Raw genomic sequence first — 15,532 nt, 5'->3', positions numbered from 1 at the left:
ACAAACCAATAAAGTTAGGAATAAGTAATTAGCAACTCCCCATATTAATAAATTAAAATTGCAATTGTCATTACAATAATTGAGAATTGTATTATGACAGTAAAAAAAAAAATCTAGATTTTAAAGGGATTATTGACCCCTTGTTACAATATATGATAAACAACATGGCAGACTGGCCAGATCACACCTTGTGGTTGTACACAGCATGGTGACAATTTTAACTATTTTACCATAATTATGTCACTACGGTGATTATGTCTGTTATTTTAACCAGTTAAATGCTGTGATCAATAGCTATCATGGCATAAATACCTGATTGACCTGTCATTTTAGTGTTCAGTGACAGCTCTGCAACATGGAGTGGCAATCAGTTACTATGACAGCCGGAGGCCTTTACTATCCTATTTCTTCTAGAATTAACTCTATAAATCTGCCTTCCAGGCTACCCCTTTTTTTATATTTAATGATCTTTGCTTTTTTTAATATTTTGCATATTTTTATGTCATATTCACATAGCGTATTCGCATTATGCTTATTGCCATCATCTAACTGGTTGTCTATAATAATGGTTCTTGTTCTTGAAAAATTGTTAAAAACTTTAATAAAATAAAATGGGGAAATTAAAATGTAGCCATTATTTTAGGTAGCTTTTCACAATGAGTTGCCACGTGTTAACATGATGAGCTGCACAGATTTCTGCCCTGCAGGCTTTATTTTGAATTTTTTGTTGTACCTTAGTTGGTGGTGGGTGGAGCCTACCCTTGCTCTCATACACTTTGCACACACATCCCCAGACACAGAAGAGATAAATTTGCTTTTTTTACTTTATAATACACCCAGCGGTGTAGCTACCATAGAGGCAGGGAAGGCAGTTTCTATGGGACCCTTAGAGGGAGGGGGCCTGGGGAAGATAAGAGCAAGAGCCTATTGTGTCCTTTTTCTTAACCCCTTATGTACTGCAGTGTGTACGTGACCCAATGTTCTCTTAAGTGCTGCAACACAAAAAAAGGGTTAATACAGAAGACAATTAGCTCTCTCCCTCACTACTCTGATAACCTCTGACCTCTTTTCTCTGAGCTCCTGCAGAGGTCAGGGGTTATCAGTGCAGGAGTAGTGAAGGAGAAAGCTAATTGTCTTCTTTGTTAACCTTTTTTTTTTTTTTTTGAGTTGTAGCATGTAAGAGAACATTGGGTCACTTACACACTGCAGTAAATAAGGGGCTAAGCAAAAGGTAGTCTGCTCCTGTACCTATGTATATAACCATGAGGCTCCTAAAAGGCTGTTATAGTTAAATACAGTGGATGGACAGAACAAGCAGACATTGGCTTTCTGCTCTGCTAGTCACTGTTGTGACTGCAGGCAGGATTCTGCCTCTGGCCACAGGAGAATTATTGTTTGGCCACATCACCAAGTACACATTATATATATATATATATATATATATATATATATATATATATATATATATATACACACACACTACCGTTCAAAAGTTTGGGGTCCCCCAAACAATTTTGTGTTTTCCATGAAAAGTCACACTTATTCACCACCATACGTTGTGAAATGAATAGAAAATAGAGTCAAGACATTGACAAGGTTAGAAATAATGATTTGTATTTGAAATAACATTGTTTTTACATCACACTTTGCTTTTGTCAAAGAATCCACCTTTTGCAGCAATTACAGCATTGCACACCTTTGGCATTCTAGCTATTAATATGTTGAGGTAAGCTGGAGAAATTGCACCCCACGCTTCTAGAAGCAGCTCCCACAAGTTGGATTGGTTGGATGGGCACTTCTAGCGTACCATACGGTCAAGCTGCTCCCACAACAGCTCAATGGGGTTCAGGTCTGGTGACTGCGCTGGCCACTCCATTACCGATAGAATACCAGCTGCCTGCTTCTGCTGTAAATAGTTCTTGCACAATTTGGAGGTGTGTTTAGGGTCATTGTCCTGTTGTAGGATGAAATTGGCTCCAATCAAGCGCTGTCCACTGGGTATGGCATGGCGTTGCAAAATTGAGTGATAGCCTTCCTTATTCAGAATCCCTTTTACCCTGTACAAATCTCCCACCTTACCAGCACCAAAGCAACCCCAGACCATCACATTACCTCCCCCATGCTTAACAGATGGCGTCAGGCATTCTTCCAGCATTTTTTCATTTGTTCTGCGTCTCACAAACGTTCTTCTTTGTGATCCAAACACCTCAAACTTGGATTCATCCGTCCACAACACTTTTTTCCAGTCTTCCTCTGTCCAATGTCTGTGTTCTTTTGCCCATCTTAATCTTTTTCTTTTATTGGCCAGTCTCAGATATGGCTTTTTCTTTGCCATTCTGCCCTAAAGCCCAAAATCCTGCAGCCGCCTCTTCACTGTAGATGTTGACACTGGTGTTTTGCGGGTACTATTTAATAAAGATGCCAATTTTCTACTCTGGTTAGAGCCTGTTTGTGCTGTCCTCTGAAGGGAGTAGTACACACTGTTGTAAGAAATCTTCTATTTCTTAGCAATTTCTCGCATGGAATAGCCTTCATTTCGAAGAACAAGTATAGACTGTCGAGTTTCAGATGAAAGTTCTCTTTTTCTGGCCATTTTGAGTGTTTAATTGACCCCACAAATGTGATGCTCCAGAAACACAATCTGCTCAAAGGAAGGTCAGTTTTGTAGCTTCTGTAACGAGCTAGACTGTTTTCAGATGTGTGAACATGATTGCACAAGGGTTTTCTAATCATCAATTAGCCTTCTGAGCCAATGAGCAAACACATTGTACCATTAGAACACTGGAGTGATAGTTGCTGGAAATGGGCCTCTATACACCTATGTAGATATTGCACCAAAAACCAGACATTTGCAGCTAGAATAGTCATTTACCACATTAGCAATGTAGAGTGTATTTGTTTAAAGTTAGGACTAGTTTAAAGTTATCTTCATTGAAAAGTACAGTGCTTTTCCTTCAAAAATAAGGAAATTTCAATGTGACCATAAACTTTTGAACGGTAGTGTGTGTGTGTATATATATATATAAATATATATATATATTTATATACAATAGAGTGGAGTGCACTCCCAGGCGTGGTGTGTAGAGTGCCAGCAGTGGAGACTGGATCCACGTCCCCTCTTCCAATAAAAGTATGAGGCTGCAGCAGAAACGTTGCTGATTTTTTTGCTGATTTATCAATAAACACTACAAGTTGTTCACTATTTTGGATGTGCTGCAGCCTCATACTTATATATATATATATATATATATATATATATATATATATATATATATATATAGTGTAGGGGGGCCCCATACAGTTTTTTTGCTATGGGGCCCCAAGAATCCTAGTTACGCCCCTGAGTACACACTAGGAAACAGCAGCAAGGAGTGCATTAAAGAGACTCAGCCAGCAGGTTTTTGCTGTCCTATCTAAGGATAGCATAAACTAGTGACTGAGAAACTGAACAGATTGATGTATCACATTGTTTTGTGCAGCTGATTTGGAGATATCCTTCTGAATAACATGGACAGTAAAAAGTCCTCTCCATTATGAGCATGAACCCAGTAGTCCTGGATATTCATGAGAAGGAGAAAACTCCACAGCTGCTGATTGTCAGTTATCTATCTATGCTGTGTATAGGCAGTCACCTGTCAATCAGCAGCCGGAGGGCAGGGGGTGGGGTGTGGCAAGAATCCTGTTCTCCTGCATATTAGGAGAATGGCTGAACAAAATGATGTAGGTAATACACCTACCTGTTCAGCATTTCTGTTACTAGTTTATGCTGGCCTCATTTAAGGCAGAATAAACCTAGTGACAGATTCCCTTTAAAAAGCAGTAGTGAACAGTCTAAGGCTGGGTTCACACTGCGTTTTTGCAATCCGTTTTTTGCAAAAAAATGGATGAAAAACGAATGAAATAAAGGATGCATTTGTGTGCATCCGTTTTGATCCGTTTTTCCATTGACTTCCATTGTAAAAAAAACGGATCAAAACGGATCCGTTTTTTTAACGGACACAAAAGTAGTGTCAGCTACGTTTTTGTGTCCGTAAAAAAAAAAAGATCTGTTTTGATCCGTTTTTTTTTTACAATGGAAGTCAATGGAAAAACTGATCAAAACGGATGCACACAAATGCATCCGTTTTTTTCATCCGTTTTTTGCAAAAAACGGATGAAAAAAACGGATTGCAAAAACGCAGTGTGAACCCAGCCTAACCTGTAAATTAAGCACTGAGGTGAGATCTAATACTTAAATTTTGTGGCCATTCTTTTCATAAAATGTATGTTGCATGAACATAGCCTAAGAGCAAATAAAAGTTTAGCAGGAGGGGAGAGAAAAGAAGCTTGGTAAAAAGAAGCATTTTATCTGATAAAATATATGACAAAATTTCTTACATTCATTTGCACTATTGATTGTTTATTGTTACAGTGACCATTAAATTTTACAGTTTAGCCCAAGAGTGAAATGGATACCTTTGTACATGGGTCTCCAAACTGCGGCCCTCCAGCTGTTGCAAAACCACAATTCCCATCATGCCTGGACAGCTAAAGCTTTGAATTTGGTTGTCCAGGCATGATGGGAATTGTAGTTTTGCAATAGCTAGAGGGACGCAGTTTGGAGACCCATGCCTTTGTACAAAATCTCCAGTAACTAGACAATCTGATGCATGGATTGGTCTACAATGCAAAAATAAATTGGTATGTCTTTTCAAAAAGTTGCTTCCTTTCTGTATGTGACTGCAGCCTGTAAGAAAGACTGCCCATGTCTAATAATGCGACTGCAGTGTGCGAGACCCTTCTCCTCTAAGAATATTACTGCAGCCTGTGAGACAGACACTGAACCACTAATATTTTTTTCATTTTTTTTTTTTAATTAACACTTATTTAAACTTTATTTAACAAAAGTTTAGATACAGTCTGTTGGCAGAAAAACACCTATTGCGTTCAACAACACATACAGTGCAAATAGAAACATGTCAGAATGTACCAATACATACAGTCAGAGGCTGGGTTCACACTACGTATATTTCAGGCTGTATTTGGTCCTCAAGTCAGGTCCTCATAGCAACCAAAACCAGGAGTGGATTGAAAACACAGAAAGGCTCTGTTCACACAATGTTGAAATTGAGTGGATGGCCGCCATATAACGGTAAATAACTGCCATTATTTCAATATAACAGCCGTTGTTTTAAAATAACAGCAAAAATTTGCCATTAAATGACAGCCATCCACTCAATTACAACATTATGTGAACAGATCCTGTGTTTTCAATCCACTCCTGGTTTTGGTTGCTATACAGCCTCACAAATACAGCCTCAAATATACTGTGTGTGAACCCAGCCAGAAGGTAGTAAAAAGCATGACAAAGCAAACTATAAAGACTTATGTTGTATCTACAACAGGGGAGCCCCCCAACTGCACCCAACCTATTTTACATCCATATTGTCAGGACTGGCAAAATAGCATACACAAACAAGGACCGTGAGCCATGACTAGTCCCGCCCACTGTCCCTGCCTACTTGCCTCAACGGCCCTAAATGGCCACAAAGGCGTTCCCTACTCTTGATATGTGGAACACAAAACACTGACAGACAAACAAACACAATAAGAGAAGTAAGACAAACCAGGTCAGGAACAGTTGAGCGGCGCAGTACAAAAACAATAAGCAGGTGGACAGTCAGGGTACGATGCAAAAGGTCAGACCTGGCGGCAATAAGCCACGGTAGGCGAAAGAGGTCAGAAACACAGAGAACAGAGAGAAGGGATAGGGAGCTGAGCGGGTGAGTAAACTCTAATAGTCAGCAGGGAAAAGAGGAGTCTGCTGCTATTTACCCAGAATCAGAGACTGGACTAGCCCTGATCCCAGCACCAAGCTCAGCTGAGCAAATCTAGAAGCCAGAAGTCTGACAGGCAAGGCGGGTAAGGCTGGACCACATACAATTCAGACAGAGAAAAAACACAGACAGAAACTCAGCGCTTCCTCGGTCGCCCGGCAGGGACTGAGGAGCGCAAAGTCACATTCCTAACATATATGTTTCAAGCGTACAGACAAAAGCCCACAAATAAACACAAGACAGGCAGGGTAGAAGAAAATAGGTAAATTAAGAACAAAGACACCAGAAAAGAAGGGAGAAGGACAAGAACATGGGGGGAGGGGGGGGGGAGTATGGAAGAGATTGAGGGGAGAGTGTAGGGAAAGATATTTGCTTCCAAGTCAGTAAGTAGCACACACAAGCTGGATCCATTACCCTAAGTAATGTAGAAATCAAGGATGATCTGAGAAGTTCCCTGTACACACCTATTTCCTGAAACTGCATCCACGCCAGCCAAGTTTTGGTAAAATGAGCAGAGGACTCCTGGGGGTTTGAGGTCAGGTCCTCAATGTCCATGAGGTTGTTGAATTTTGAAATCCCCAGAGAGATCAGAGGGGGGTCTTGCTTCTTCCAGTACAATGGTACACATGCTCTGGCAGCCATAACTAGGAACGTCAGTAAAGAACGTTTGTAAATTTTCAGAGACAAGTCGCAGTGATGGAAGAGAAAGAGTGGGCCACTATGGGTATTGTTAGGTCAGTGACCTTGCGAATCACACAGATTATTTGGGACAAAAATGGCCTGATCTTTGAGCAATCCAACATAGGATTCTGTACCATCAGGAAAGAATTTTGTACCTTGTCTTTTGAAAGCAGGAACAAATAAAGGACTTATGTGTTAAAGGGGTAGTGCGGCGCTAAGAAATTATTCACAGAATAACACACATTACAAAGTTATACAACTTTGTGATGTATGTTATATCTGTGAATGGCCCCCTTCCCTGTGTCCCCCCACCCCCGCACGTGTACCCGGAAGTGTGGTGCATTATACATACCTGATCCGTGTCGCGCCCATCCACCATCTTGTGCCAGGACGTCATCTTCACATTTACATACTCCATATACCAATCGCCGTATAAAGATGGCCCTCAGGGTGTTTTCGGTGGCGTACGCATACGTTATTATTGCCTCCTACACCGAAACAGCCAGTGAGGATAATTGGGGGGATCCTTTTTTTCCTCCATTCATCCTCATCATCCAGTGACGTGTCTGGGGGTAGCGTAGCGTACGCTGCCTCCCAGACACGTCTTTTCCTCCAGTACCGTCCCAATAAGAGATCACGGTATGGCGTGAAATTCTACAAACTCTGTGAGCGTACCTCTGGGTAACCCTTTGTGCATTCCGCAGCTGGCATCCGCCGGCGGACTGATGCGGGCGTGTGCATCTCCACCCGTGTCATAGACTCCATTGTATGTACGTGCCGATTTCGTCGTCCGTCCAAAGAATGAACACGTTTGGACAGAGGGCGGAATTCGCCCGTGCATAGAATGGAGTGTGACACAAGCGGAGACGCGCGCCTCCATCAGTCCGCCGGTGGCTGCCAGCTGCGGAATGCACAAAGGGTTATCCTTCGCCATTCCGCAGTGTGCTCGTACCCTTAGGCTGGGTTCACACTACGTATATTTCAGTCAGTATTGTGGTCCTCATATTGCAACCAAAACCAGGAGTGGATTAAAAACACAGAAAGGATCTGTTCACACAATGTTGAAATTGAGTGGATGGCCGTCATATAACAGTAAATAACGGCCGTTATTTCAATACAACAGCCGTTGTTTTAAAATAACAGCAAATATTTGCCATTAAATGGCGGCCATCCACTCAATTTCAACATTGTGTGAACAGAGCCTTTCTGTGTTTTTAATCCACTCCTGGTTTTGGTTGCAATATGAGGACCACAATACTGACTGAAATATACATAGTGTGAACCCAGCCTAAACCTGAACAGGTCCCTAAAAATATCTGATTTTGAAATTTTACTAAAAATTTGGAAAATTGCTGCTAATGTTTTAAGCTTTCTTTTGTCTAAAAAAAATGAAAGATCGTTTAATAAATGCCGCCAACATAAAGTAGACATGTTGCTAATGCTATTTAATATATAATTTATGTGGCATAACCATTTTCTGTATAAGCAGAAAAGTTTCAAAGTTGGAAAAATGCATTTTTTCACGTTATTTTGGTTTTTTTCATAAAGATTCGTTATAAGTATCGACTCCAATTTACCAGAAATGTAAAGTACAATATGTCACGAGAAAACAATCTCAGAATCAGCCGGATAGGTAAAAGCATCCCGAAGTTATTAATGAATAAAGAGACACAGGTCATATTCATAAAATTTGTCTCTGTCCTTAAGGCCATTTCAGGCTCGGTCCTTAAGGGGTTAAAGGGACCCATTTCGCTCTTAAAGGGACCCAGGTTGCTCTTAAAGAGACCTAGGTCGCTCTTAAAGGGACCCAGGTCGCTTTTAAGGGGACCCAGGTCACTCTTAAAGGGACCCAGGTCACTCTTAAAGGGACCCAGGTCGCTTTTAAAGGGACCCATTTCGCTCTTAAAGGGACCCATTTCGCTCTTAAAGGGACCCATTTTGCTATTAAAGGGACCCAGGTCGCACTTAAAGGGCCCCTTTTCGCTATTAAAGGGACCCAGTTCGCTCTAAAAGGGACCCAGGTCGCTCTTAAAGGGACATATTTCGCTCTTAAATGGACCAGGTCGCTCTTAAAAGATACCCATTTCACTCTTACAGGGACCCAGATCGCTCTAAAAGGGACCCAGATCGCTCTTAAAGGGACCTAGGTCGCTCTTAAAGGGACCAATTTCACTCTTAAAGGGACCCATTTTGCTCTTAAAGGGACCCAGGTCGCTCTTAAAAGGACCCATTTTGCTCTTAAAGGGACATATTTCGCTCTTAAAGGGACCCATTTCGCTCTTAAAGGGACCCAGGTCGCTCTTAAAGGGACATATTTCACTGTTGAAGGGACATATTTCGCTCTTAAAAGGACCCAGGTCGCTCTTAAAGGGACCCGGGTCACTCATAAAGGGACCCGGGTCGCTCTTAAAAGGACCGAGGTCGCTTTTAAGGGGACCCAGGTAGCTCTTAAAGGGACCCATTTTGCTCTTAAAGGGACCCAGGTCGCTCTTAAAGGGACCCAGATCGCTCTTAAAGGGACCCAGGTCACTCTTAAAGGGACCCATTTCGCTCTTAAAGGGACCAATTTCGCTCTTAAAGGGACCCAGGTCGCTCTTAAAGGGACCCAGGTCGCTCTAGCGACATGGGTCTCTTTAAGAGCGACATGGGTCCCATACCTTTTGGAGTGACTCTGGTCCCTTTAAGAGCAACATGCGTCCCGTCCGTTTAAGAGCAACTTGGGTCCCGTCCCTTTAAGAGCGACTTGGATTCCTTTAAGAGCTACATGGGACCCTTTAAGAGCGACTTGGGTCCCGTCCCTTTAAGAGCGACTTGGGTCCCGTTCCTTTAAGAGCGACTTGGGTCCCGTCCCTTTAAGAGCGACTTGGGTCCCGCCCCTTTAAGAGCGACTTGGGTCCCTTTAAGAACGACTTGGGTCCCTTTAAGAGCAACATGGCTACCGTCCCTTTAAGAGCGACTTGGGTTCCTTTAAGAGCAACATGCGTCCCGTCTGTTTAAGATCAACTTGGGTCCCGTCCCTTTAAGAGCGACTTGATCCCTTTAAGAGCTACATGGGACCCTTTAAGAGCGACTTGGGTCCCGTCCCTTTAAGAGCGACTTCGGTCCCTTTAAGAGCGACTTGGGTCCCTTTAAGAGCGACTTGCGTTCCTTTAAGGGCGACCTGGGTCCCTTTAAGAGCGATCTGAGTACTTATAATGGTAAAGATCATTGCTCGGTTACCATGACAATCTTATTCATGTCAGTGAGACAAAATCGTTAAGGACCTTCCATATATTACATCTTCTATTGGCCAATAGTGGACATGTGACTGTGGATGGTGTGATACATTGCCTGACGAGACCTTAGAGTTCCTATTTGCTGCTATATTTCAGCTATTTGCATATGTGCTGTGATTGGCTGTTAGCGGTTAGAAAGTGGCCATTATTTGCAATGGGCCATTATTTTGTATGGGAAATTTGGGGTTTTTAAACGTAAATTTCTTAAAAACGACAAATCCGATCGAAACGAAAAATAGATAGCACACCTCCGCCGAGGGCTTCGTAACGCAGTTTTAACGGAGTGTGTGCACAAAGCGGTTCGGACTGTATTACGCGCAAAAAATGGCTGGAAGAAGAAGAAGAAGAATACGGATTACAATATAGTGCTTTTCAAGCACTATAATTAGAAAACTTGTGGGCATTTTTCACACAAAAATTGTACAGATATTGGCCAAATTTTACCATTAACCTAAAGTACAATATGTGATGAGAAAACAATGTCAGAATTGCTAGGATAAGTTATAATATCACAGAGGTATAACCACATAAAGTGAGACTGGTTAGATTTCAAAAATGGGCTTTGGTCCTCAAGGCACTATATGGACCGGTCCTTAAGGGGTTAAACAGAGCATTTCCTCCACTCCTGGTTTAAGCCCAGCTATGTCATCTCCATGCTTCTTTTCTTTAAAAAAAAAAAAGCATTTTTCTTTTCAGGAGAAAAATTATAAGGGCAGGCTCAGACTGGGCCCCTGGGCAGCAATGGGCCCACTCCTGTACTTAACTGATAAAACAGGGAGGCATATAAGACAGTGACTTCTGGCCCCTGTAAACTGGGAACAGCCAGAGGAGATGTGACATGGCATCAGCGGATTCTGAATGCAGTCAAAACACAGACATGACACCATGCCATATTATCAGCCTAGGTGAATATATTCACCAGTTTGCTGCTGGGGCCACAAAAAGAAAGATGGATAGCTTCTTTAAAGGACAACTCCGGCCAAAACGTAGTTTTTAATATGTTATTACTTATGGAAAGTTAGACAAATTCCTAAAGTACATTATTATGGGAAATGCACATATACTGCTTTTTCCCTTAATTTAATAGATCATGGAGACTTCATATTCTCTCAAAAACCGTGACGTCACAAATTAGTTGTAATTCCTATGGAGCGTCCAGCAGGTGGCACACTATATAGAAGACAATGGGGAAGATTTATCAAACGGAGTAAAATATAGACTGGTGCAAACTGCCCACTGCAACCAATCACAGCTCAGCTTTTAGCTCTGGTGAAAGAAAAGAGGAGCTGTGATTGGTTGCTGTGGCAAGTTTGCACCAGTCTAAATTTTACACCCTTTGATAAATCATCCCCAATGAGTACCATTGACTTCTATATATATTGGACCCCCTGCTGGACACTCTATGGATTCAATGGATGTCTATGTAACACATGTCTATGTATGCACACATATACACTGTACTACTCCTCCCATCGTCTGCTCATAGTATGATCAGATGATGGGGGAGTAATACCAGGGCCATTCTAATCACCAAACAGCCCCTGCCATCACCTATACACTGTACTACTCCTCCCATTATCGGCTTATAGTATGAGCAGATGATGGGGGAGTAGTACCAAGGCTATCCCCATCAAATGCACATCCCTGCTGCCGCCAATGACATTGCTACCGCTGATGCACTCACATGCCCTGCTGGGGACTGAATGTAGAGCTCACCGCGCTCCAGCCTCCTGCCAACTCGTTCCCTGATGTCACCCGACTTGCCGGGGGTGACATCAGGAAACAAGTCGGCAGGAGGCTTCTTCTATATATAGTGCGCCCCCTGCTGGACACTCCATTGGAATTACAAATGATTTGTGACTTCACAGTTTTTGAGAGAATTTGAAGTCTTCATGATCTACTAAATGAAGGGAAATAGCAGTATATGTGCATTTCTCATAATTAATGTACATCAGGAATTTGTTTAACTTTCCATAAGTAATAACATATTAAAAAATACTTTTGGCCGAACTTCTCCTTTAATCCCTAGATGCCATAATCGTACCCGCACTTTGCAATACATACCATAAGTATTAGTATACAGTACTATTTTTGCAGTGTACTGTAGAAAGATTTCAAAAATATAAATAAATCCACTATATAAAAAATTTAAATGACCGCTTTTACCTATTTTTCAAATACAAAAATCTAAACATAAATATACATCCCTATTAGACTATAGAAACTATGTATAACTATAGATATATCTGAACTAAAAAAAATGCCAGAATTGCCAGTTTATCATCACCTACCATCCCAGAAAATAAAGAAGTAATCAAAAAATGTCCCCTCTACCTCAATAAAACTACACATTCACCACACAAATGTGAACCCTCATGTAGCACCATAGACAGCAAAAAATTATAGTAATCAGAATATGGCAATACAACGTGTGGCAGCAGGGTGAGAACATTTTTTAGTCTTGCTAGAAATGAGACAGAATTCAGTGTTGCCTAGGCCGGCAGTGCAGTGTGCACCAAGACCAATCTAAAATATTTATGGTAATGCATATTCAACATATACTGTCTTTCTCTTCTTCTGTGTTGAAAAACTATAAGTCCAAACTTGCTAGTTTTCCTTACACCTGGGAACCAATCCTTCTTATGGTCGCTGGGACTGGTACACAACAATTTTTTTGCCATTTTTTCAGTGGGCTTGCTAGTGGAAAATCCACAGAATATGGGTATATGAACACTGAGGAAAAAGCGAGGAATTAGGTGAGGAATTGAAGAGGAAGCTTGAAATTCCTCCCGTAAAATATGTACAGAGCAAAGTCCCATTCTGTTCAATGGGTTTTCTGCTCTGTTGTTCACACTGCAGAATTTCCGAGCAGAATTTTTTGCTGTAGATCTGCTAGAGGAATCCTATAGAAGTCAACGGGGGGCTTAAATTCTGCTTGAATTCTGCCTGAAAACTTTCTGCTTCAATTCCTCGAGAATTGCTCAGTGTGCAGCACCAGAATCACCATCATCCTGGGCACGCTGGGGGTAGTGAGTAATCCCTGTGGGGATGAGTGCACCATACTTGCACTGTGACTTTCTATCATGATGGCTGTCTTGGCAAACACTGTCAGTATATATGCTTCATGCACTTGCCAGTTTCTGTGATTGTACCTGCTGTATGAGACCTTTTTCATCTTCCAGGATTGGATGTTCCTCTAGTACTTGGCGGACATAGCTAGTGTATGCATGGTTGCCATAGATTATCATAGAGGTTATGCATGTTATCATATTTACATGTGGCTTGTGACCAGGGCCGGCCTTTTGGCGATCGCATAGGGCGCATCACTCCTGGCCAGCTAGGGGGCGCCCTGGCAGACTGGCAGCTGCACATATAACTTAGAAACAGGAATCTCTAAGTTAGATGTGCTGTGTGTCTGCCGGAGCGTCCCCTGGCTGGCCGCCTCCCCTCCTCCTGTGGTGGTTTGTTTGGGGCGCTCCTGCAGACAGGCAGCACATCTTACTTAGAGATTCCTGTTTCTAAGTTATATGTGCAGCCAGTAGGGACATTAGTGGGGGCTCTCCGGGGCCCACCAAGGCTGGGGACCCTTTACATTGATGTTCCGGGTATGTGCCGGTAAGCCCCGCCCCCTGTCGATAAGCCCCCGCCCCCAATGAGACCTGTGGGTGGCATACTCACAAAGCCTGAGTATAAGTGCAATAGACTGCACGGTCCTCATGCATACCCAGCTTCACTGACAGGATCCAGTGTCTCCTGCTAGGGAGCAAAAAACACCAGCCCTTCCAGAGCCCCCAAACTGTCTGTGCCTCATCATACACACTGACCCCCTGCAGGGGGCGCTGGAGGGAGCACAGTGTTGTAGAGAGGACCTTAGTCTCCTCTGTGATTCTGTCCTTCTCTACTGTAATTACTACATTGCTGGGATACAGACAGGCCAGTGACTTCTCAGCATATCCATCAATCCCACCCAACATCCTGCTGAGGTGCAACAAGCAAGGGGAGGTAGATACTGGAGGGTGTAAGAAGAACACAGGGAGATAGCAGCAGCCACATCCTCAGTGTGCTGGGATAGACTATTGTTCATGTTATCAGGAAACCAGAGGGATCAGCAGCCGCAGCAGCAGACTGATCAGCACAGATGACTGACTAAACAGGTATGGGAAACAGAATATTATGCAGACTACTGTACCAGTGCAGCCAAGTCCTATAGATTGTTTCCTCTGGTCAGTAAGGCTTCTTTCCATACATATTAGTCTATATGGTCATCCATCCAGGGCTGTATTACCAGCTGCTGCTGCCCTAGGCACTAAACCTGAGGACGCCCCATCCTCACTCACCAATTAGCATCAGGATTGGTAGATTGGTAGGTAATAGCTTTAGGCGTCACATTTACTACCGCCACACCTAACCTGAACAATACTGCCATACTGTGACTGGATTACACCCCCACACCAGACCTGACCAATACTGCCATACACCACCACAGGAGGAGGGGAGGCGGTCAGCCAGGGGGTGCTCCGGCAGACACCATACCAGACCTTAGCAATACCACCATACTGTGAGTGGATAACATCGCCACACCAGACCTGAACAATACCGCTATACCGTGACTGGATAACACCGCCACACCAGACCTGAACAGTACCGCTATACCGTGACTGGATAATAGCGCCATACCAGACCTTACCAATACCACCATACTATGACTGGATAACACCGCCACACCAGACCTGAACAATACCGCTATACCGTGACTGGATAACACCGCCATACCAGACCTGACCAATACCACCATACTGTGACTGGATAACACCGCCATACCAGACCTTAGCAATACCACCATACTGTGAGTGGATAACACCACCACACCTGACCTAACCAATACCGCCATACTGTGATTGGATAACACCGCCACACCAGACCTGATAACGCCATACTGTGACTGGATAACACCGCCATACCAGACCTGACCAATACTGCCATACTGTGACTCGATAACACCGCCATACCAGACCTGACCAATACCGCCATACTTTGGATAACACCGCCACACCAGACCTGAACAATACCGCTATACCGTGACTGGATAACACCGCCATACCAGACCTTACCAATACCACCATACTGTGAGTGGATAACATTGCCACACTAGACCTGAACAATACCGCTATACCATGACTGGATAACACCGCCACACCAGACCTGAACAATACCGCTATACCGTGACTGGATAACACTGCCATACCAGACCTGACCAATACCACCATACTGTGACTGGATAACACTGCCATACCAGACCTAACCAATACCGACACACTGTGACTGGATAACACGGCCATACCAGACCTGACCAATACCACCATACTGTGACTGGATAACATCGCCACACCAGACCTGAACAATAGCGCCATACTGTGACTGGATAACACCGCCACACCAGACCTGACCAATACCGACACACTGTGACTGGATAACACTGCCATACCAGACCTGACCAATACCACCATACTGTGATTGGATAACACTGCCATACCAGACCTGACCAATACCGCCATACTGTGACTGGATAACACCGCCACACCAGACCTGACCAATACCGCCATACTGTGACTGGATAACACCGCCACACCAGACCTGAACAATGCAACCATACCCCTCGTCGAAAAGACACCAGATTTATTGGCAAGTCTGAACGAGAGGTGGGAGACTAGAAAAAAAAAAAAAAAAAAAAAAAGTTTCCTTCCCCCTGCTCCCTTTTGC

This window comes from Dendropsophus ebraccatus, chromosome 1 (genome assembly GCF_027789765.1).
Source record: "Dendropsophus ebraccatus isolate aDenEbr1 chromosome 1, aDenEbr1.pat, whole genome shotgun sequence".
Lineage (NCBI taxonomy): Eukaryota > Metazoa > Chordata > Amphibia > Anura > Hylidae > Dendropsophus > Dendropsophus ebraccatus.
Note: the sequence above shows the minus strand (reverse complement) of the source record.